This window comes from Cylas formicarius, unplaced genomic scaffold, assembly GCF_029955315.1.
Source record: "Cylas formicarius isolate icCylForm1 unplaced genomic scaffold, icCylForm1.1 PGA_scaffold_2__14_contigs__length_35257938, whole genome shotgun sequence".
Lineage (NCBI taxonomy): Eukaryota > Metazoa > Arthropoda > Insecta > Coleoptera > Brentidae > Cylas > Cylas formicarius.
In genome coordinates, this window is record NW_026844319.1 from 24,313,396 (window position 1) to 24,338,132 (window position 24,737).

Consider the following 24,737-nt stretch of genomic DNA (forward strand, 5'->3'; position numbering starts at 1 on the left):
AAATATTTTATATTTGAAATGTTTTTTCAAACTTCTGAGTCTGGTTGAATCTTTATAATTTTATTTAAGTCTTGTTAGGTTCCCTGATAATACTCAAAATCGACGCAGCTTGACAAAATTGATTGTGAAAACAGTAACTGTATCTGCATTCATAAATTAAAAGATGTTTTACTGTTTGATAAACTAAACTAGAAAAAAATATCCAACATATTCATTGAGTGACGTGTGAAGTGACCGCCAGATTTGACAAAAGTTAAAACACTATTACTAAAATCCACCGAAAATATCCTATCGGATATTTTAGGGTGGTGTATTCCTAACATTTTTAGTTGTTGTTTCACACACACATTTTTTCACAGACATTCCTTGTGACCTACAAATAACTTAAACAATGTGGTTCTAAACAAAAGTATTTCTTAATTGAGTGCAGTGAAGCCTGCTGCAGACTTATCGCTGTTTTAACTTTACTAGGTTATAATTCGCCCTTTAAAACCTAGATGGCGATATAACTGTCGCTTCGGACAATAATAAAATTAAAGAGTACTTTTTCACGGGCACCATAGCAATAGATCTAAAGCCATTTACATGATGTACCAAGATTGCATTAAATTGTTTATTTGTTACGCAGATTTAAACCGATGAAAAATTATGTCTATTATTAATTTACATTTTTTAAAATTTCTGTAGGTAAGTGCTTTTGAATACAATATCACGATATTTCAAATGTATATATCATAAAATTGCATCGGGTGAGTTATAAAAAGTGTAGTAATAAATATTTAATAATTTAATTTTTGTTCTTTGTTACAGTAGTCAGTTTGCAGTGTGTTCACCGAACTAAAGAGAACTTGAGAAATAACTACACCATACATAATCGGTATTGTTGATCTTAACCATGTACCAGATAAACAGACTAAATAATTTTTCATTATTGGCTTGGCAATAGACGTTGCAGCGTCTGGCAGTGCGATATCCTGCCGGCATACTCGCCCTGTTAGATAAGGCTGTAAAAATTAGTCTTTTTTATCCCATTTAGACCTAACAAAATATCGATTGAGTATCAAGGTGGGTTTCAGATTCATTTATTAAATTATATAACGTCATTTCAATGCCACCCCGTATCGCTCCCGCGTATTAAGTCTCATATTGCATGTACCAGTTTAATTAATATTGTTTTTATTACTTAGATGGTTGCTCAAAAGTCCGACCCTGGTGCAAGAAGAACGTGTGAGAAATTCTCGTGTGAACTCAACACAAAATGGCGATAAAGCACGTCCACCACGCGGTGGCTTGCTCGCGCAAAAAGGAACCCGCTTGTTGTGCATCGATCGATATATTATTTAATTAACACTTCTCTTATTCTTTTGTGTTTCTTCAAGGTTTCGCTAACAAGAGTGATAAAACCCTTAGAAACACCCATCCCCGATCCGGCCCGGAGCTTTCTTTGTGCCTCGTTATAAACGCCTCATAAATCCGAAACAAGAATGAAAACGAAACCATTTTGAGTTCGCATATAGAGCGGGAGGATTTATTATTTGTATTCTGCGGAGCTGAGTCAGGTGATCTTTGCGGCTCCGTATTAAGGGAATCAATAACAGAAAAAAGACAATTGCCTATAAGAGCAGACTAATCAATCATCGCCCCAATATCTGTAGTCACCGTTAACAGCGGTTTATTGTTTTCGTCGTGTCTATCATGATGGGGTATGTCTAATATCCAGGTATTACAAGAAGAAATTTATCATTTCGCCCTAAAACCCCGGACCGCGTTTTATCGGATTCCGCTGCCGCCTTTGTCATCTTATCTGCTTCCCGAAAGTCGCTGATTATAAGGAGATCTCTGATTGATGATGTTCGCGAAATGAAGGTGAGATAAAGCCAGAAAGACACGTTACGCTTGATTAATGTCTGCCGCATTCGACTAAACAATATTAACATGTGAGGAAGCGTTGCGGTTTTAATCTCGTATGATACACCGCTGCGACATTTCACGGAATATAGCCCGACTCGAAACTATTGATATAATTTTGTAGGTTACGTCGGCCTTAAAATATGGGACGCCGTATAAACACTCACTCTTTCTCATTTTGCCCGAATATTCGATTTTTGTTGAGTCAGTGCGCCATATATAGATCATCATAAGCTAATAATAATATTCTGCAACATTTATCATATAATATATCATTTTTATGAACTTGCAAAATGTGAATATAATATAGTTTCCAATGAGTCTATTAATAATGCTTACATTATTGACTGAACATTCTTCTACATTAACTTGATGTGAAAATTTTAAATTAAGTAATCTTGTCTTGTCTTCTTTTGTCTGTAGTTTTCTTGATAGGCTGCAAAACCTGTTACATGTATGTAGATAATTTCGAGCAGCAGTGATTCTTGTGTTAGAAAGAAACAAGCTCACCAAGTTTCAGAGCTCAACACCGTTTTTATTGTTGTTCGGTTTTATTAAATGCTTATCTTCTCTATTGCCATCGGTGCCATCCAGAAACAAAAAATTGTATTTGTAAGATGCATCATCCATATGTAAAATATGCAAGTATTGCAATGTTGTAAGTTGAGAGTAAACGGAAAAGATTTCCGTAATTACAAAAGCCGTTTTTTTTACGAATTTACTTTAATGACGCACACGTTTCACTGGTGATTGCGGCTGCTAATACGTGGGGATAAAAATTTAAGCAGAAAAAAACAAATAGTAGAAAAGGAAGCATGACAATAGGTTATTCGTGAACGTTCTTCGTCACTTGGAATCAGTTCGACTTGGGTAAATTTATGATTAAGTGTTAGTAAATAGGACTCATTTTTGCTATTATAAAATTACAAATAAAAAAGATTTTAGTAAACAAGGCCTTATACTTTTTATAAAACTTTTGGATTCCTCCTGCGTCGGTTTTGGCTGAGTCGAATTTGCTAACGTTTCGTCAATCATCCTGTTGGCTTTATCAGAGCTTGACTGAAACTAGCTTGCATTTTACTCTGTATCTGCTTATATATTGTTTGAGAGGGCGGAGCTGAATGAGGGCCATAAACACCGTCTCGTATGACTGATTCCCATATCGGTGACAGGTAAAGACCTAAGTCGCGGTTAAAATTATTAGGTTTCTTATAGAGTTCTATAGACTCTCGGATTTTTCGTGGGTAGAAGAATTGATTACATGCAAGAATTTTAGTTTTATAGGATAAAATTTCTTGAACGGTTTCGTGACTATGTTCGGCAACTGCTGATGAGTTTATTTGTCTTAGTCTTAAGGCCCTTTCATGTTCTTTGAGCCTAGTTGATATTTGAAGCCCGGTCTCTCCAATGTATTCTTTGCCGCATATGCATGGAATGCTGTAACTTCTAGCATCTAAAATGGACTTTTGTCTTTGACGGACCTATCTGGTTTTGACGTTATATTTCTGTAGAACTTTTGATATGTGGCCAGGGATGTTTTGAATGTAAAGAAGGACAACAGTGGCAAGTGTGGTATTGCTTTCGGCTTCATTGCTATTGGAAGGTTGTGGTCAAGCGTATTTTCAGTTGTTTCGATGTTTTTTGGTCCGGATGGTAATGTGACAAAGCATTAAGGCATCGGTCTGTGTGTGTTGGTTTTCTGTAATCACAGTTACCCAATGTTAGTTCTGATTTTCTATTGATAAGAAAATTTAAGAATGGGAGGTTATTATTAGTCATTCAATGGTAAAACGTATGTTAGGGTGTATAGAGTGGGAGCTTTCTTTTTAGTGGCTTCCATAAATATATTTTGTTCAAAAATTTGACCCTTATAAGAAAAATATGTTCCAGACAAGCATTTTTCAATTAAGGTGAGAAGGTTTGGTTCCAGATTCTCGGATTTTAATATATCTGAGATGATGGTGAGAGTTTCAGGGATAGGAACTGGTAGCTAGCCAGTTCGAGTCAACAAAAACCGACGAAATCAACAAGTCCCAACACGCATTTTTCTGTTTTTTTCGTTGGTAAGTCAAAGTACTCTGTTTTCTGAACTCTGAGAGTATGGTTAACTTGATAGTTGATTTCTGCTACTCGTCCCAATGTATGTCGCCTCCCATTGTTTGTTCTATATAAAAAGCAACTTGAAGAATTTCCCAAGTTTGGTACTCCTGAAGTTGCAGCTGTCTCATAAGGTAGCTTAGAAGTGTTTGCCGACGCTTCTATGGTTCCCCAAAAATGTTCATAGAATTACGCAATTATGTTATCGAGATTTCTACAATTTTACAATTCTGCGTTTGAAAAACATGCAACCAATATATCCGGTGTCTTTGTTATTATATTTGTAACTGATTATAACTGATTAGTAAAGTAAAGAATGACATAAATATCCAAGTGCTAACCCAAATTGATTCCGCGTTTGACACTGGGTAATTTATTTAAAGTGTTGTTAGATGGAGGACTTCATATATATTGCTAGTAAATTTTTCTGAGCTTGTAGAGTTCATCGGTACATAGAGAACTGAATGGGATCAGAATTATTATTAAGCTAACTACAAAGACTACTCATGGATACTCAGTATCGTTTTTATAATCTAATTAGAGCCAAATTACATGATTTATAATACTTTCTTTACTTAAAAAAATGCTGTCTATAGTTATTTCCATAGCATTGACATTAAATAGGTTCTGCTTTAGTCGACATGCGAAAAATTCAACCGAAAATCTTCAAAAGGGGACGAAAAAAATACAATTAGTTATAAAGCTTAACCGCAATGTTATACACCGGGAAAATTACCTACGTTTTGCTCTGCAGCCTCCGCCTCTCATAATCGTGATAACGAATGGCAGTTTTTGCGCTGACAAAATAAAAATTCTAAAGCTGCGGTCCGTAATCCCTCGGCAACGTGGGGAGAGTGTATGCGGGTCTATAGAGGGCGCTGTTTTTGCAGGCAAAAACCAAAAGACTTTTTTAATTTATCGTACATAATAACTTCGGAACCTTTCCGTAGTGATTTGTGGGGTGGTGCGGATATCGAAATTGTTTTTTTATTTCAGACTTTTCGGTCGACATTTTCGCGACGAGCTTTTGTTCTCCGATGCGACTTGATTTTGGGATGTTAACATCAAACGTTAACAGACACATTTGTTCTGGAGTCGGGTAATGGCTTATGGCATAGCTTCTCTATTCGGCGGGCAAACGCTTAAGCTAAATCGCTCAATCAGAAAACGGGAAGGGGCCTTTCAATTCCTGAGAAAAAGATATCACTCCCGGGCGAAACCCAAAATGGGGCGAATAAACAGCATACAATTATGCCGGGTTTTCACATAAATTCGCCTAGATAAAACGTAACATTTATCTTCTTTTAAACTGGGCTCGGAATCATCCCCATATATCCCGCTCTCTCCTGATGTTAATCCTGATGGGTCGAGGGCCCGGATTCTTCGTTATCCTGCCTCGTCCTTTGGCCTGCGATTCAGCTTTTTTAATGATTTAAAGACGAACAGGGCTTTTAATGGAAACTGAGCTTTCCCCGCCGTCAGCAAAGTAATTGCACTTTTTTAATTTCCGACTTTACGGAGAATTTCGGAAAGCAGGCAAAATGCAAAAAGCGTTGGGAAATGATACAACTTTCTGCCCCGTGGGGGACACCGTCTGGAGCCCATCGAATTTGAAATTTACTCACTGTGGCCACATTTCCTTTAATATCATATGTTCGTGCGTTGGGATTGACATTTCGAAGCAGCGTAAGACATCCCGTTTACTTGTTGCTGAATTTGCAATCTGTTTAAAAATTATTTAAAAGGCCACAGTTAACACAAGTTAACAGTAAAAAATCCAAAAATATGATGCACACATACGCATCACAATTAATTGGTCCCCATACATAAATGTGTTTTTTTATCATCATTGGTCAATAGTTACTTGCATATTACTCAAATTCCACGCAAATGATACCAACGCGTGAGTTCAGCAAGTTCAAACCTGTCGTAAATCTAAATTAGTTTTCGCACCAGATAGCACTTATCACATTTTCTTCATTATGCGTTCGATTTCTTTGTCACAATCTGCAGTCCCCTCAACATTTATTAAAACTCGTTTTCATGAATCGCTGTTCCTTTTGTATACCAATCTTAGTTCCAGTTCATATAGCTAAAATGGCCTAAAATTGCGGACTACTAAGTGCATACGTTAGTCAATAATTAAAGTTATTCAGATTGCCTAACATAATCAAATTTATTTAATTTCGAAATAGTCTTGAAAAATTTTTGAATACCAGATATTAGTATTTATTAGATTAGATTTAAAGGCTGAGCTTCTGAGTTGGATATTATCTTCTATTAAGAAAACCCTTAGTATTAGAGAAACAAAGAGATAGACCAACGCATCGCAAAACTGAAGTATGCGAAGTTGATTAACGGAGAGTTACCAAGTTCTCAGTGTTGTTGTGAAATACTGAGAAAACCTGATCATACTACCACTTAACTCATTAAACTCTTCATTATTGGTCATATAATCTTAACGTTCAAGACCCACTAAGACTCTGAGAAAAAGAAAACATTTCAAAAGCATCAGATTTCAAATTATTAATGCTTCAAAAGGCAAACTTGACTAAAAAATTATCGAGAATATTGTGGGCAAAATTTTCGAATTCGGTAAGTGATCTGCGTGTAACATCCCAAATAATTGACAGAATTGACAAGCAGTTTTCTAGTGTAAATTCTCTAATATTGTGCCAAGACACAGTAAATAATATAAAACACATTTGATTCCCTGGTTCATTCTCTCTGGTTAGTTCTTTGTCCATTATTTTTATTCCAAGATAAGAAACACTTTTCTGGTTGTGTAGTAAATAGTCCTTTCTGGTGTAGAAATCTATTTTTGAGTAAATGTTATGCAATAGAAAAAATTCCGGCATTTTTATTTACTGGACAGACCCAAAATAACAGTTTCTACATATGGACTTTCAATTTTAACACAAAATATTCGTTCCTCCGCCCAAATGTAGAAAACACTATTCTATTGACTCCCATTGGACGTGGTGCCAGCAGGCAAGCATCTTTAGAAGAAACGGCCACATTGACGAAAATTCCAACATCAGCTGTATGGAAAATTGTGAATAATCCCATTTCAGTGAGGAAAAAAAGAAGCGATGCTGACATTTTCTCGAGTGTAGATGAAAGTGATCAAGATAAAATACGGCGTAAAATTTGAAAAAGATGAAACCGGTGTTAAATGTGGTAGAACTACCTTATGGAAGTGTGTTTAACACATGGGTTTTAGATTTAAGAAAATTGACAAAAGGCAAGTTTTAATGAAATCTTTTAGAATTTGAAAATGGCTACTGGCAGAGAAAATTAGGATTTACAGAGAACAACAAAGGATGAAACCTGGTTCGACACTTATGATACCCCAGAAAAGGGTTGGGTTGACTCAACTGATAAGTGTAACACAAACGCGCCATCAAAAAGAGGTAAAAGAATAACTATTTTGCATGCTGGTTCGAAAGATGGTTGGATTCCAAATGGACTTTCTTTGTCTGCGAAAAATATTAAAGATTCTTCTCTGAATTACCATGACGACACTACCGCTGATTTATTTGAAAGATGGTTTAAAAACAAACTAGTTCCAAACATTCCTCCTAATGGCGTCATTGTAATGGACAATGCAAGTTACCACAGTAGATAGTTGACTAAAACCCCTTCCTCATGTTACACAAAAGCAACAATCCAAAACTACATGTATAATAACGACATTTATTTTCACGAAGATTATACCAAAAAACTTGAACCTACAAAAGGAATAAGTCTGTGATAATTATTCAAAACATCTAGGGCATTCAGTTTTAAGGCTTCCACCTTACCACTGTATATTTAATCCCATTAAACATGTTTGGCACCAACTGAAATCTGCCATTGGTCGTAACAATGTTTTTCCTCGTGTTAACTCCAATGTCCTCAAACTTATAGCAACCGAAGTTTTTAAGATCCCTCCACAAAGTTGGGCAAATTCAGTTAAACATATAGAAAAAGCAGAACAATCGTATATCCAAATTGCAAATAATATAGAACAAATAATAATTAGAGCAGGCGATGATAGCGATAGTGATACTGATATATTATGTGAATAATTTTAAGTAATTTAAGTAGGTAATACAAATAATTTGTAATTTTATTTTAGATTTAAACATAAATACATACATAAACAAATAAATATTGTTTAGTATATTTCCTAACAAAACCCCAAATAATTAAGTTCTAAGCAAAGTAGGGACCTGTTCGGCCATATTTCATTCTTACAGCTTGCCCGGGTCTTTCCTTAATTCGTATCAGTTAGTCACTTTCTTATATCTATGAACAGACTTTACCTTTACTTACGTAAGAGTGGTGGCTAAAATATAGTGGTTACCGAAGCTTAAGTGCAACTTTGAACATGTTTGATTAATGCATAATTTTATATTTTAGAGTAGCGAGCGGAAAAAGCGTATTTTCCACACATGTTACCAAAATATTTCAATCTTGTTAAACGATTCTCAAATTAATCTTGGTAAATTTGTATGTGATTCATAAAGAATGTAATTTACAATATTCCAACTCTGTACTGAAATGCAGATGTTTATTGTACTGAAAGAGAAGTACGTGCTGGAGTGTAAGGTGGCGAAAACGCTTCCCGCGACTGCATAGAAATCATATCCCTTTGTTTCGCGTCCGATCCAGATACGAGACAGGCAGCTCCGTTCCCGTGAGATTCGACTGACTCGTCTTCTTTACACTTTGCCAGTTTTTTTTATCGGAACGGTTCCTATTCAAGAGTCGGTATGATGCGGGCATCTCAAACACTTCGTCGAATCGCATTTAGAATCTTAAACGGGGAGTAACGAACCGATTATTTTTATAAAATAAAGTTATCTTCGGTTTTGTAAAAGGAAATTTTTGAATAATTCATGGTGGGGTGTAGGTTCGAACGAGCTACGGTTGCTGCCGGCGATTGGAACACTGACGTGAATTATTTTTTTTTGTTCGGGTGTTATTTGCTCCGTTTCGAATTGTCGAATTTACACTTTGCAGAAAACAATGTGGCAATTTCCGGCGAATATTCGTTGAAGTTTTGATTGATTAGAGGCCGATTTTATTTTGGTTATATTTTTTACCTGTAACTACCTATTTTTTTATATTTGCTTCATTATATTGATCTTTGATTACTTATTGCATTGCTCTTTTTATTGAAACCAAAATAGCATAGAACATAATTAATTAAATTAATTGATTCATTAAAATTAAAATTATTAAAATCGAAATTATTGGTTAGCTGGGAAGCTATTTAGCGATCCAAACGTGACAGCAACCAAACAATGCCTGACCATGTCCAGGAAGAAGCTACACATTTTTTTTTATATTATATAACGTTTAGTTAAAAAAATATATATTTCTACATCACAACAGAATATTTACTTATTTATTGTTATGCTGCTTTCAAAAAGAAAAAACTCATTTATCTTTTCTTCAGCAGAAAATTCATTGGTGTTGGTAACGTATTAGAGGAAATATACAGGGTTATTCACGCAGAGTGTCCTATTAGACGTTTATGGAGAATGCCTTACGGTAAAAACCTGAAGTTTTTGGCTACTTACGTAAGCGAATATGAGTTACCTATGTAAAATATTTTTGGCCATGCGATGTTGCCAGATATTATCGTAACGTATATAGATTTTTAAATGGAACTTCCTGTATATTATGACATTTTTAGTCTCTGCGAAATATAGTATAAGAATAAGAATATAGTATGAGAATTAACTTATCGCTTACAGGGCGTTCATAAGATAAGACCCAATTGGCAAGATATAAAAATCCATGTTACGTGGAAATTTTAAATTGAACACCCGTATTTTATATTGGCACGTAAATGAGCAATTAATTTACTATCTAAAAACACTAACTATTTTCACTGGTTTTCGAGTTAGAAGCAAAAAACCAAAGTATTGCAATTAAAACGAATTAATCACATTTCATCTGGGTAGCAGGTTCTGGCTCATTTGAACACGCCAATAACGGAATATTAAGCTTATTTATGTCGAAGACAAATTTGTTTACAAAAAACAATGGCCGGCCAGAGCCTGCTATCCAGATGAAGTGTGATTACTTTAATTCGAGAACCGGTGAAAATAGATTCTACCATAGTTTGGTACTTTTAGATGGAAAATTAATTTCTCATTTACGTGCCAATATAAAATGTGGGCGGTTCCATTTAAAATTTGCCTAATTGCGCCTGATCTTATAAACGCCAGGTATGTGATAAGTTAGTTCTCATACTATATTATGATAAAGCAATTTAATAGGGAACCGCGATCAAAAATTCAAGTGTTTAATTGTACGGGTTGCGAAAAAAAATATTATTTTATATCGGACTGTTTGTTGCTAAATTTCTTAAAAAGTATTTTTTTATCTCCGAAAATATTCAAGTTATGTATGCTACATGTTACATCAGAAAGGTTAATGTTTCGCAGAATTTAAAAATGTAATAATATACAGGGTGTTTCATTTAAAAAACGAAAATTGATATACGCTACAAGTATATCTGGCAACACTGCATGGCCAAAAATATTTTAGATTGTTAGCTAATATTCGCTTACATATGTATCCAACCTTTCAGGTTTTTATTATAAGTCATTCTCCATAATAGGACACTCACTCACTCACACTCAAATAACTCGGGATCGCTTTAAAAAACGTTCAGAGAGAGGGAGCAATAAAAGGTATATAGAGCTCAATTGAAGTGGCTTTTTATTGATCTAGCTTTCGGTATTGGATATAAGCTTCATCAGGACTCTAAAACGAGAAACATTCTTTACAGCAGAAGTTCTTAAAACGACTTATAACAACGTTCAAAAACTTGACCTTTCAGTAATGAGGTACAAGAGGTCACCATATACCTTTGGTGCGCAACATCCTACTTGTTGTATTCTAATGGACTTATTGATATTATATTATAATCACTAAAATCCTATTTTGTACGGACCCTAAATGGCTCGTTAATAAAACAACATAAAACTTCAAAGATAATCGAGATTGAAAACGAATTGTTCGAACAATAACAAGTACACGAAATAAAATATATAATGGTCAAAATTGACGAATTACCATACCTCATAAAAATGCTGCATATAACAGCGATTGTAAACTCAAGCCCAATAGCACGAGCCTTAGTTCACACATTAACAGCTATGACAACTGATGGTTGTATAACCAATGTGTATAAGATTCCAAAAATAATCTGTTTCAAGGAACTATCTTTTATTAAACAGTGTAATAATTAAGTTAAAAAAAGATGTAGATGGTCTCATTACCATTTACGTATCTCCTTGACCAAACCTCACCAAAAAAAAACATTATCTGGAGTTTTACCCCAGGAGAGTTGTGCAGAGTTACCAAGCAAGTATAATATAACGGTCATATACTTTGGTACTGAAGAGTATTATTCTCTGGTTTTGCCAATTGTTTTAATTAGTCAATTCTTACTTTTATAATATTATTTTGTGTACATCTTATTGTTCGAACAAATAGTTTTTAATCTTTGCAACTATTTCGGGTCTGTGCATTATAGTATGATAACAATAAGCCCATTAAAATATAATAAGTAGGATGCTGCGCTTCAAGGGTAGTTATTTTATATGATAACGTTTGTAAGTTGTTTTAAGTAACAGACTTGTGAAGAATGTTTCTCGTTTTAGAGTCCTGATGAAGCTTATATCCATAACCGAAAGCTAGATCAATAATAATAAAGTACTCTGTTCACCTTTTATTGATACCTCTCTCTGAACGTTTTGTTTGGCGATCTGAGATTTTTATTACCAGTAGCCCCGTTATTGTTGTTTCGGTTTTAAAGTAAGTTAAGTAAAGTAAGTAGTGAAAGTATTAATTGTAAGTCTTTTGAAATCTACATTCACACTAATTTTAATGAAATTATTAAAATACGATTTAATTTGTTTCCTTTTCTTTCACAATTTGGAATTTTAAACAACTGTGTTTTAAAATTCCAATTGTTTTATACAATTTTGATTGTTTAGTATGGTTTTCTGAGATCAAAGGAACCTGGTTAAAAAGAAAATCGCTGGATATTTACTTTATTTTTACATACTAAAAAATGATTATGGGAAACCCACTTAGTCCTTTGTTAGCCGAGATATTTATGGATAATTTCGAAAATATCATATTAGCATATCCTTTAAGTAAAAGTGTTCTATGGTGGTATAGATACGAGGATGATGTCTTTGCTTGCTTTGTTGGAACGGACAGACAATTGAATTCTTTTTTAAATTACATTAACTCATTATATATTCGTATAAAATTCAGTATCGAGATTGAACAGTATATCTCTATGAATTTTTTGGACTTAACTAAACAAAACAAATTAGATTTTTCAATTTATCATAAACCTTCACACATGGACACATCATACATAACAGCTCAAATCACCCATATACACAAAAAATTTCACTCTTTTGTACTCAGATTTCTTAATACGCCACTCTCAACAGAGAATTACAACAAAGGACTTAATATCATTAAACAAATTGCACTGAACAACGCCTACAATCCGTCCATTATAGATAAAATTATAAATAAAAAACAAATCCAGACAACAGTAAGCTCTGTTTATGCGAAACCTAACACACAACATGAACAATTTAAAACAATTACATACATAGGTGAACCTAGTAAAAAAGTTTCAAAACATTTGTCAAAATGTGGGTTAAAAATAGCTTTCAGAACTAACAACACAATAGGAAAACTTTTGAAAAACAATAAAACGAAATGTCCAAAATCTCAAAAATCAGGTGTCTACAAGTTGAAATGCAGATTGTATCCTAAAATTTATATTGGACAAACAGGTAGATCCTTCAAGAAACGCATTAACGAACATAAAAGAGCGTTTAAAAACAATAGTCTAGATTCTAATTATGCTACACACTTAAACACAGAAAAACACATTTTTGACAACAATTTTGATATTTTACATACAGTCACAGAAAGTAGAAAATTAAACTTGTTGGAGGCCATGGAGATTAACAAAATGAGACATTCAAATATATTGCTTAATGATCAATTAGATTTAACATTAGTTAAGGTTTTATGGTCATTTTTCGGTATATATATTAGCAGGTAGTTTGTAAATAATACATTTGATAAAGACACGGTGTTGTCGAAACAACTGTCATGTAAAAATATATAATTTTGTAAAAATCTGAACTTTTAGTTCTTATTTATCTTGATTTTTCTAAAAAATGCCCGTTATTTCAGACTTATATCGGAGAATTTGAACTCGTATGCAACAAAAGACTCGGATAAGCGGGAGTTGCTGGAAATGCTTTTTGTAAAGGATTATGGATATTTATTTAAGCCACCCGAAATGTCTTTTGTATTTTTGCCAGGCTTTCGTTGGCCCAACTAGCCCTGGCGTTTTTCCTAAACTGTTTACCCTTATTCAAATGTAGCAGCGATTCTTTTTCCAAAGCTTAAATTTAATCATTTTTGGGGACCCTCCGCGTGGCCGTTAAAAACAACTCTCCGTGCGAAAACTCTACACGTGTTACTGCAAACTTTTATGCACTTGAAAAACCCATCGCGAACAAAAGATAACATGGAAGAAAAGCACTTCGGTGAGGGCTAACGACTACAAGATAATTCATAAAAATAACAATAAAAGAAACACATCCTGGGACTGACGTGTATAAACACAAGGACGGAAAATGGCCGACTAAAAACTCGGCTAAAAGCTCTAGGATGAAACAACAACAGTCGTTAGACGAAATGCTACTGGCAAATGAGTCGGTTGATATAGAGTGGTCACATAATTGCATGGCATTAATTAAACCTGAGCTAAACTTAACCAACCCTTTGAACAATGGGATACTCGTCCTATTGCAGTTAAAAAGAACATTCGCCGACCTGTTCATTGGAATCTATAATTTAAGGGTTTTTGATTACATTTTGCGTCAATTTCCTTTGTTGTAGAAGTCGCAGCTAAAATTACGGGCTCTTTTGATATTGCCAATCCTTTTCGATATGTAGTTAAAAAGTACTTCAAAAGTACATGATTTTCTCTAAGGAAGACACGTTTAGTTTCTATAATATGTACGGCGAATCAATAATAATCATAGATAAAAATACTAAATTTAATTTAAAAAAAGTTATATTTCCGCTATAGTTTATTAAAATTTTTAAAAAAATTACGTTATTGCATATTTTGTATAGTTATGTGTTGCTTTACATTTTAAATAAGGTTTGAATTTGTATATTTATGGGTACCCTGAAAGGTGGGTAGTTTGGATAGTTACCCGGGCTCAATTATTTTAGCGCTCAGTACTGGGAGGCCAGCCGGGTGCTAGCAACTTTTAAGTTGTAATAACTTCTTGCAACTTTACCCCTATTTTTTTTCGATAGCAAGCCTTTTTCAAAAATTCAAAATTTCTGGTCAAATTTTCAAATTTCGAAGTTAAACAAGAAATTTTAATGTAAAATTTTCATTTAAAATGCGAAATTTAAAAACTGCCTACTTATTTTTTGCATAGTGTCTCTCTTCTACGCCTTCCTAGGATGGTAATTTATATATGCTTTGTATTGTCATGATTGAGTGATAGTTCTTGCTTTAAAGCTAGCATCAAATTTAAATTTATGATTTTTAATGTTAATTTATGTTAAAAATGAAGAAAAGTTCTTTGTTTTCTTTCTTTTTTGACAGGATCCTCAGGGTTACTTGCTTGCCTACGCGGACGACCTAGTTATTCTGGTCAATGGAAAGAACCCCTGTGATTTTGCACACTCAGCATGCGAAAAAATGGCGGACATCAACTAATAGCTAAACAAGAAAACCAGTATAGATTTAGCATCGGGAAAGTGGTCGTTGTTATGTGGGGCTACAGACGAAAGTTATACTCCATCAGGTACAAGTTACGTGTACAATCTAGTAGATAAGAGGGCGGAGAAAAAGCGTAATTCATTGCAAAAGGATGTGCCAAACATAAAAGGGTCAAATAACAAAAAAAAACTATGACGGTCACCTCAACAGACCAAGTAACCTTAAAAACTAACCAATCAACAGAAACTAGGCAATCCAACCAACCCACATTGGTTAGTTTTCTAAACTATAAAAGATTATTCATTTTTAGTTTTAAAATGTGTTTTGCTTTTCTTAGCTCTTGGTAGGTATTGTGTAAAAACATTCGTTTTCGCTAGTTTAGTAATACTATATTACTTTTAAGGACATAAAATACGAAAAGGATTGAAAATGTCTACAACTTGTGGTTGTGCTCGGTTGTTAAACCCGTTCAAACCTAGATCGAGTAAGTTTTTATGCCAGCTATCCAAAAGAACAAACCGCTAAGAAAAATTGAAATCGATGAAGGTACCAGTACAAGTTTTGGAGAAGATAAGAATCAGCCTACTGAAAAATCTACTCAAACAGGCTTAACGTTGACTCTAAAATTGGAACAGCGCAGCTTAGTTTTGCATCCAAAAAAAATTGAAGATCTGGAACAAAGACGAAAGAAAAATCGCCAAGTTGCTTTAATCAGATCCTGGTCCTTACATCGGTCTAAAAAATGAATCCACACGTTAAAGATTTCAAATATTATTTTAAAATTTGTACTTTTAAAATACCAATTTTGAAATATTATTAAGTAACAAATGTGTACGCTGTAAAGACCAACTTTTTCGATATAAAATAAAATAAATATTGCAATGATGTCTGTTTTTGAAATTTGATTTAACAAACAACTTCAGAATACTTACCACTGTTTTAATAAAAGAAGTAACAAACAAAACTACTGTTTTACTAAGAAAAACATTGGTTGCTATACCAAGATGCATTCAGGCCAGTTTCTAAATGTATACATTCAAAATGAAACCATTTTGTTTCACGCGTTTCTTGCACAAATTCTTTGGATAAAGAATATATTCGGCGATCATATAACAAAATCACAATATTGCAGATTGATAATAATTAATACTATTTAAATAATTGTCCCTCATTTTTAAAAAGGTCTGCACTTTTCAATTTAACATACTCGTCAATGTTCACAATATGATTTGTTTTTAATAAGTATGGGTATACAACACTAACAGAACACTATAATAGATCTGGAGATGCAGTTGGTGGAGGCGATTTTTTCCTTATTAATAAAAAATGCCGTTCCTTATCGTAGTACCCACTTTTAAAACAAACCCATATTCAAAGTACTTATAAGCTTGCAAACTCTTAAAAGCCTTCATCTGCTCCTTAGTCTAAAATTAAAATTACTTATAATGTATTGGTGACCGGTGAAACTCCTTTAATTGAATAACATAAAGTATCCATGTCCGAAATAAATGGTTCTAAAGCATCTACTAATTATACCGCTTCCCGCAATTAATTAATTGTTAATAGCCAATATCTGCAATGGATATCGTAACGGAAGAATTATAAAAAAAGAGAAGTGATATTTCAGAAGGACTCCATAAAAGAAAAAAGCCAGACAGTACACAGGTGACATGGCAAACTGGACAGAGTCTATCAAGATCAAAATGGCAAAAAAGATATGAATGGAAAGAAAGGGACGACGCAGACGTACTGAGTTATTCATTGTATTGTGATACGCACCTACAGACTTAATTTTGATAGAAAAGAAAAATGTAATTATAAAAGTTTGAAGATTTTTGCTCTATTATTTTATGCAGATATCAGAAAAAACGGCTATCGCAAATTTTCAAAATGACAGCAACATAATTTTTTTAATTGGAATACCGTATATATTATTAGCTTAAATCCTAGACTTTTTTTTCCTAATTTCAAGAACATATAGTTTATTGACATTTCATTTAACCGTTTTTGAGAGATTTTAGTTTAAAAATAATTATCATTCGATTTGATAGCAACCATATTATGTATGCCATTGTTTAGACAATATTCTTCTTTTGACAACTAATCAAAACTAAAGATCTGCAGCGTAAGATAAATAACTTGAGATATTTGAAATGGGTTATACCGAGAAGGAAAAAGGCCAAATAATAAAATTATGTTATTCAAACAATAAAAATATCAATAATTATTGATTATTAACATTTCCCGTCTACCCTCCATTATTTTCTATGCATCGGCCAATATTTCCTTTCAAATTCCTATTCACAAACGAGGTGATAAAATCAGGGTGTTCTCTGTTTAGATCTTGTAAAACGATATTAAGTCTTTCTCTTATCACTTGTAAACTTTCAGGCCTATTATAATATATTTTTTTGAAGTATCTAAATAAAAATGTCTCAAGGGTTCAGGTCGGGGCTGTTGGCAGGCCATTTGATTTGATGGTTCCTCGCCTACCTATCCAAAGTCTATATTTATTATTTAGATAATCGGTAACCGATTGAGCATAATGAGAGGGGGCTCATAAGAATACCATGCTGCTGAGGAGTGTCACATTAATCCACCTTTTAAAAAAAGTTCGTATCAGTATCTGGTACAGCTTCGTAAATTCGAAGTTACCACAAAATGCTGAGACATCAGACGGTAAAACGCGACGACGCCTCAAGGTGAGCATTCGTCTGAAAAGAAACACGTCAACGAACACGAGTTCAGCGCGAAATAAAAAATGTTTGATTTAATCTGTTGTGTAGACAAACTAATCTGCCGAGATGAGAGCAGCAAGAAAAATCCCGCCTTGAGTAAAACGAGCCAATATGTCACGGGTCGGGATGCTGCGAAATGCAACGAAAAAGAAAATAAAATGTTTGACAAATAAAGACTACGGACAGTTAAGTAAACAGTGAGGGACGCTGCCTTTCTTTTACGCCAACTTGGCAAGTACAGCTTTTGCAACGTTGCCGTTTTCCGAGAGGGCGGAAAAAAGTTCCACATTGGAAGAAACTATAGCTACCGGCGGATTAAAACCGAGAGAGCAACATTAATTTTTGCGGAGAACTAAAACTTTGATGCGGGCAATATTTTATAGTAGTTTAATATCGGTTGATAAAGTCATCAAAGTATCTCTAAAAGATTTTTAACTGCTTGCTCCGCGTTGTAATCGATAAAACTGTTGATTTATTTCTCACTAAAATCTTTAGTGGTCTTAAACTTGAGCAAAATGTATTTTCGGCGGCTTTATTAACTAGACGACTTTGTGAGAAATGTAAAAAAGTGCAGGTTGGTAACAGTAAAACTTAAAAAGCACTTAGGTACCAACTTTTGCAGGTTTATGACACTGAAGACGTAGAGTTCCACCTGTGTCTTAAAATGTCGTATATATTGGTGATGTTGTTTTTTGCTGTTCCATATTTCGATAGTATAAAAGCAGTAGCAAAATAATATTAATCACACGGGTTGCACAAAACACATGGGCATCATCGGACCTATAAAGAAATGTCAAAAAAACATAATATAAATTTTCGTAAAAAAGGCCAAATTGGAGATCTGAAGCCATCAACGCAATGAAAGGATTTGCTGTTTTTTCTAGAATATCAAGTCTTTACTCTTTGGGCCGTCTTATAGATTATTGAAATTTTTTTTGGGTCGAAAAATTATGACCCGTGGACAAAAAATGAGTAGCGGGTCTCTTAGATGTTCGTTACCCCTGATTGAAATCTGAATCCAGAAAAATATCCCACGAAATTCGTAACTTTGATTAAAAATTGGTTCAATGCAAATTTGGTTTTAAAAAACTACGCTACTAAGAAACTGCAATTCTTGTACAATTTAATTGTAAAGAAATGAAGAAAGTCCAATAATGTATGTTTTTAACTAAAATCCCTATACACATACATAAGAAGTATTTAGGAAAAAACATCTTTGCTGTCTCATAGATCTTTCAATCTTCAGTCTTTATAGTTAAAAGAGAACCTAGATAAGCATTATTAAGAGTAAAGCACTCAATTAATTTATTCCTGTAGGAGTTTTCTAGTCTCGCCAATTTTTTCTGAATTTCTTTTAAATAGAACCTTGTATTAATTATTGCTCCTCTATCACTGTTGATAAAGTTCAAGTGTTCATGATTCAAATATAAAATGCTATGCCAAATTGCTGACGTTTCGCCAATCAGCCTGTTGGCTTCTTCAGTCAAGGTCTGAAGAAGCCAACAGAATGATTGGCGAAATATCAGCAATTTCGACAAAGCAAAAACCGACGAAGGAATTTAAGAAGCATTACAGTAGCCTGTGGAAGTTTCTTTGAAAAATTAAAAATACACTATGCGCTTAAAAATTGGTTACTGTTATTACTAAATAATCGTTTTGACTATTTTTTGTTTCAATTTGTCCAATAAGCAGTTAATAGAGAACGAATGTGTGTGTGTGTGTGTGTGTGTGTGTGTGTGTGTGTGTGTCTAGGACGAAAAAGTTTCACCGATTATGATACCAGGCAATGCATGAAAGAGAAACGTGATATTGATGCAATAGAGACAAAAGGGCTTACATAGTGTAGAATGGAGTAGATAGCCAAAACGAATGTGCCAGTAGAATCCAAATGAAAGCAGAAAGCAAGGAAGCTGAAAAATAATAACTTACAAAAGACAAAATCCTCGTTTTATGTATGTGTATGCTGTTATTGGTGAATATTTGGGATTTGATAATTGTTGCTGTTTATTTTCTGCATTATTAACCTAAGTTGGCTTTTACTTGATGAAAATCCATTTATCAAAATAAATAAGAACTAAAAGTTCAGATCTTCACGAAATTATATATTTCGACATCTCAAAATATATAATTTCGTGAAAATCTGAACTTTTAGTTCTTATTTATTCTGCATTATTCTGTTTTCTGCCCTTATGTCTTTTTTGTTTTGTCTTTCTTGTTCCACAAAATTTGGCAAATAATTTCCCAAATACCACAGGGACGTCCGTAAAACATCCTCGGGATATCTGACGGGATATAGCGTATATCCTAGGGATATACTGTTTCAGCTAAGGGACATGCTTAGGACGTCTTAAGGATATACGATGTTACTAATTGGAACTACTACATACTAAGGATATCCAGTTATACCAGTTGAGACGTCGTTATAGATATACCAGTGGACCTTACTTAATTATTAGGTTATTTCCAACAGCCTATGAGACATACTGGAAAGGTAATGTCCAGTAGTCCAATTGGTTGTACGACTACAAAAATTCTATCCCACTATTTGGTACTCGCGTGTGACGGAATTAACCTATTGGGTATGGTTGGTGAAGTCATCACTGGAGTAGCGGCGATATTTGAAACACACAAGTTTTTTCCAATTAATCTTTTTTTTGATGGTATAAGCGAAGGACTGCCGATTGATACCATTAATAAAACACATTTTATACAAATCTGATTTTTTTGTATTTAGATATGAAAAAATTGTAGGTATATAATATAACAAAAATGTAGAACAACCTAACCTAAAGTATCTTAAAGATAAAGTAAGATACTATATCTTGAACTGAAATCTAAAGGAATAACAAATATTTTACAGGTTTTCCGTCATTCTTTGATGAAATTAGCTTTTGTCAGCCAAGTAGCTATTGAATTCTCACATTCTTTTGATGTTTGTAATGTGTTTGCCTTCTTATCCGCATCTGAAAATATTTCAGTATTGAGAAAGACAAGTTTATATATCTGTACCTTATAAAAAAAATAAAAAGAACGAGACTGGTATCTTATATGTTTAAAAAACAGATTTAATAAACCCTACATCCTCCTTTTAAGTAAAGGCTTGATTTGACGCTGATAGTACTCTCATGACAGTGATCTTAGATGCTAATCTCCACGATGATGTAGGTATAAACTCTTAAACTCTCATCGGTAAGATCTTTTTCATGAGAGTAGGTACTATCGCCCGCAAAAAAAAAACTAGAACAAATATGACTTTTCAGTTTGACAGTAAAGGCCTATTTTCATGCAATATTTTTTGTCAACCTAAAAATTTTCCTAGTTTTTTTGCTCGTGATAGGAAAAACGTTTTCATGAATTATCTCAACAACCATTGTACTTTATGAAGGGTGATTCCTAAAATTAATACTTTGTTTTTGCAGGCTGATTCTTGCATCCATTTTAAGAAAAAATTATACTAACTATACTATATAAATAAAAATATAATTTTGCTCGGGGGGATTTTTTTAAATTTAACTGCTCAAAAAACATGAAGAGGAAGTGGATTTTATTTTTGTTTTCAAAAACTAAACAATAAGATATGAAAAGAAGTCTAGAATCTCCTCGGTCGGTCCAGCAATCACTCCTTAAACAAAGTATCAACTAACCAATGACCATAATATATATTTTATTAAATTATGTTTGCTATACTTTATTTATATTACATTTACGTCCTATTTATTTTTAAAAAACATAATACCTACTTACCAAGTATTAATTTGGCCAATTTTAATTTTGAAAATTTCTCCTTTTTCCTCATGCCCAACCAATTAAATGTCATTGCAAGTTCATTTGAAATCAGCGGGGTCAGAGCTTGTTTTACAAACTCATAACTGCTGCCGCCGTCTGATCTTGCTATTTGATTGACTTAGCAAAATAATACCAAAAAAGGCATGATGAACAATGGTTCGTTCAGCTTAGAATGTATCAAATCTTATGTTATATATTACCATAAAGCTTTACTTATATGGATTATCAGTTCTTCAGTTATAAGACCACAAAAAAATAACTGAAATGAAAGCACTGAAAGCCGAATACCTTATAGCGCCAGCAGAAACAAGGCTGAAAAGATGGCGGACGACGAGAGGGAGGAGAAGCCGACGGGACTCGAACGAGTCCGGCATGGTGTTGTCAAATGGGATCTCAAAATTAATATATTATTTTTACGTTTTTAAAATTTTTTCACTTAGATGAATCCGCATTTTCTGAGGCATTTTTATTAAAATAGCAGTTTCTGCGTTTCTTGTCTCGTTCGTGCCCAAAAATAATAAAAACAAGTTGATTTTAACGGTTTGGGTCCGGATTTTTTAGGGACTTGCCAACACTGACACACTGACAACATTGCCAATAAAATGTCTCCCAAAACACCACAAATCTAAAAAAACTAAGTATTTTCCTTTTCAGTTGTTCAAAATTTGAGTTTTTAGGTTTCTATTCTCATATTCCCATTGTGGTGCAATTTAGAAGATATCTGTGGTATATCGTGTACAGTAAATCCGCAAGCTATCCATTCAGAGGATATCCCTAGGATATATTTTACAGTATATCCTTAGTATATGTGCTAACGTATATCCTAAGACCTAATGTCCCGGGACATGCGACTTGAATGGGACATTGACCGGACATACTGGGGATATTGTGTGCTATCTGTGCTATAATATCCAGAAAATTGTAATGTGCAGCTTTAACGTTGCAAATGAGTCCAAAAGAGATTCGTCATAAACATTTTACAATTTTATTTACCTTTAAGTCGGCCAGAGACAACTCATTAACGTTGAAATGCTGTCTCGGTGGCATTTTCTCATCCGTTTTGTTATTTACGTTGTCCGTGTTACCCTGATAACAGACGACGACCATTTTTACGTTTTCCTCTCGGAATCCTGAAAATGTTTAGTTTCGAACCCGACATGACCCGAGCGAAACACTGAAAATGACGCACCGAAGATATTTCTAGAAGAAATATTAGACTATAAAACTGTGTAAAACTAAAAGTTAGCGCCTCGCCATGGTTTTATAACACATTTTATGTGTTGTAAGTCCGGGAGCTTTTCATAAGTTAGATTATACTCGAGGTTGTTTTTATTTTCTTCGAGATGCCGGAGTTTTATAAGCACCGCCAGAAGTTGGGATATATGGTAACACGAAATCTCGAAGTTTTAAAGTCATTTTCCGAGAGCTCACTCTGTTCATAAACAGTCAAACGTAAATGGAAAAATGGCAACGGCAAAACCGACCTAGAAAAGTCATACCGAACATTTATGGTTTTGCCACAAACCAACATTTGTTGCAGTTTATTCTAGATCCCACCAAAAATAAGGGAACACCCTTCTTATGTGTCTTACGCTAAATTCAAGCTGATATTTTCCAATGTGGAAGACGGACCTCTACACTGTTAGTTCCCACCACGTCTGATTGTAATGCTTTGTGCCTACTGCTATTTCGATCAAAAAGATGTCAACGCTTGTTTGCAAAGAATATAGTAATAGTAGACATAGTTTTTCCGGTTTTCTCTTTTTGATGGTTCCGATCAAATCGAAGTTTACACAATAAAAGCTATATGAGGTTGCCCAATTATCCGTTTTGGTTCAGCCTCTTTTGATGGTACAAATTATTGCCGATCCAAAGAAGTAAACACGACTTATTTTTGTGAGTACATAAAATAAGTCTTTTCAGTTCGAACATGTTTCTGAGCAATCTGAGCGCGGATAGGATTGGAAAGCTCTCAGGAGTTGCAAAAATAAATCGGGTACTTATTACAAGTTCTACTTAGGGGCAGTTGCTGTGTTCATTTTTATTAATGATTTATGCCTTTACACACTCACACTATAAACTTCGCCGATGATTCAATTTTTTTGTAACGTTCTAAAGCTTGACTTGAATCAAATTTACGAAAGCAGTGTAGTAACTTCTTTTGAATACAACAAAAACCAAAATTTCCAATGGGTAAACAAATAATTGTCAAAGTACTTGGTACAAATATTGATGACAACTTAAAACTAGTTAAACCATGTTGTTCCGTTCCGATATATTAAAAATGCGTTACTTTCGTTTATTTATTCACTAATGACAATTTAAATTGTAAAGGTATCAAAAAAGTATTTATATTTTAAGATTTTTATTTGTCTCCCAGATAAAATCAAAAAAATTGAATTCCTTTGAGCCGGGCGCTTAGCTTGTTGGGCCATTGTGCCTGGGCCCTGTGTAGGACAATTCGTGAGTTAGGAGGGAGTGTAGAGGAGACCGACTATCGAGGCATAGCGAATCAGCCTTCCAACACCCACTTCCAGAATGTTGATACTATTTCCTGTGTCCACTCCCAGAATATCCTTTCGGAGTTCGCTGAGTGGGTCACCGTCAACAAGCACATGCAGAGGTGTTTCATCCGCTCCGTTACATCTTGGACCAGTGTCCAGTTATCAGCTCAATAGTCAGCCTACGCTGACTCCTGTTGAGCCCGATAAGCCTGGAAACAAGAGTCTTTGACGGCCCCAGAAAGAGGGCTTTAGAGTGTCTCATACCTTCAGCTTCAAGCCACATATCGAGAAATCCACTGCTAGATCTCTGGTCAAATAGACTTTTATTGAAGCTGTCAGGTACTGGGGTAGGACAGATAAGTAGTGTACTTGTATGACAAGCTCCACTTGTTGCTAGCCATTGTGTCCTCTTGTTCCCTGGGATTCCACGTCTATCGCAACAGATCTTTTTAGAGGAAAACTATAAATTAATATCTTAAACAATTCTTGTTTTGTTGCAATTGTAGTTTTATATTGTGGAAACATATGCAAATAAAATTCTTCTTTTCTTTCTTCTTCTTCGTTGTTGACAGTACTGATGACTACAAATTATTTCATTTTCGAGACTGCTTGTGGCAGAAAAAACTATTCAGTGTTCTATTAACATTCATTCGACGAAAACGAACAGCGGGGTAATTTTCGGCTTTAAATGTATCGCCGACGTATACGCCCACGCTTGAAATTTGATTAAAACTGGCCTTTTGGAACGAAAACCGCGCGAACAAAATGCGTAACGAGTTGTATTTAATTTTAATCTCGAACCGTCTCCCTCTTTCTCTATAACTTCTTAACGAACTCGGCGCAAACATTTTTGCATTTTAATTACAGCAAAATATATCTACATAAAGACTATTTGAACTCTATTTCGAA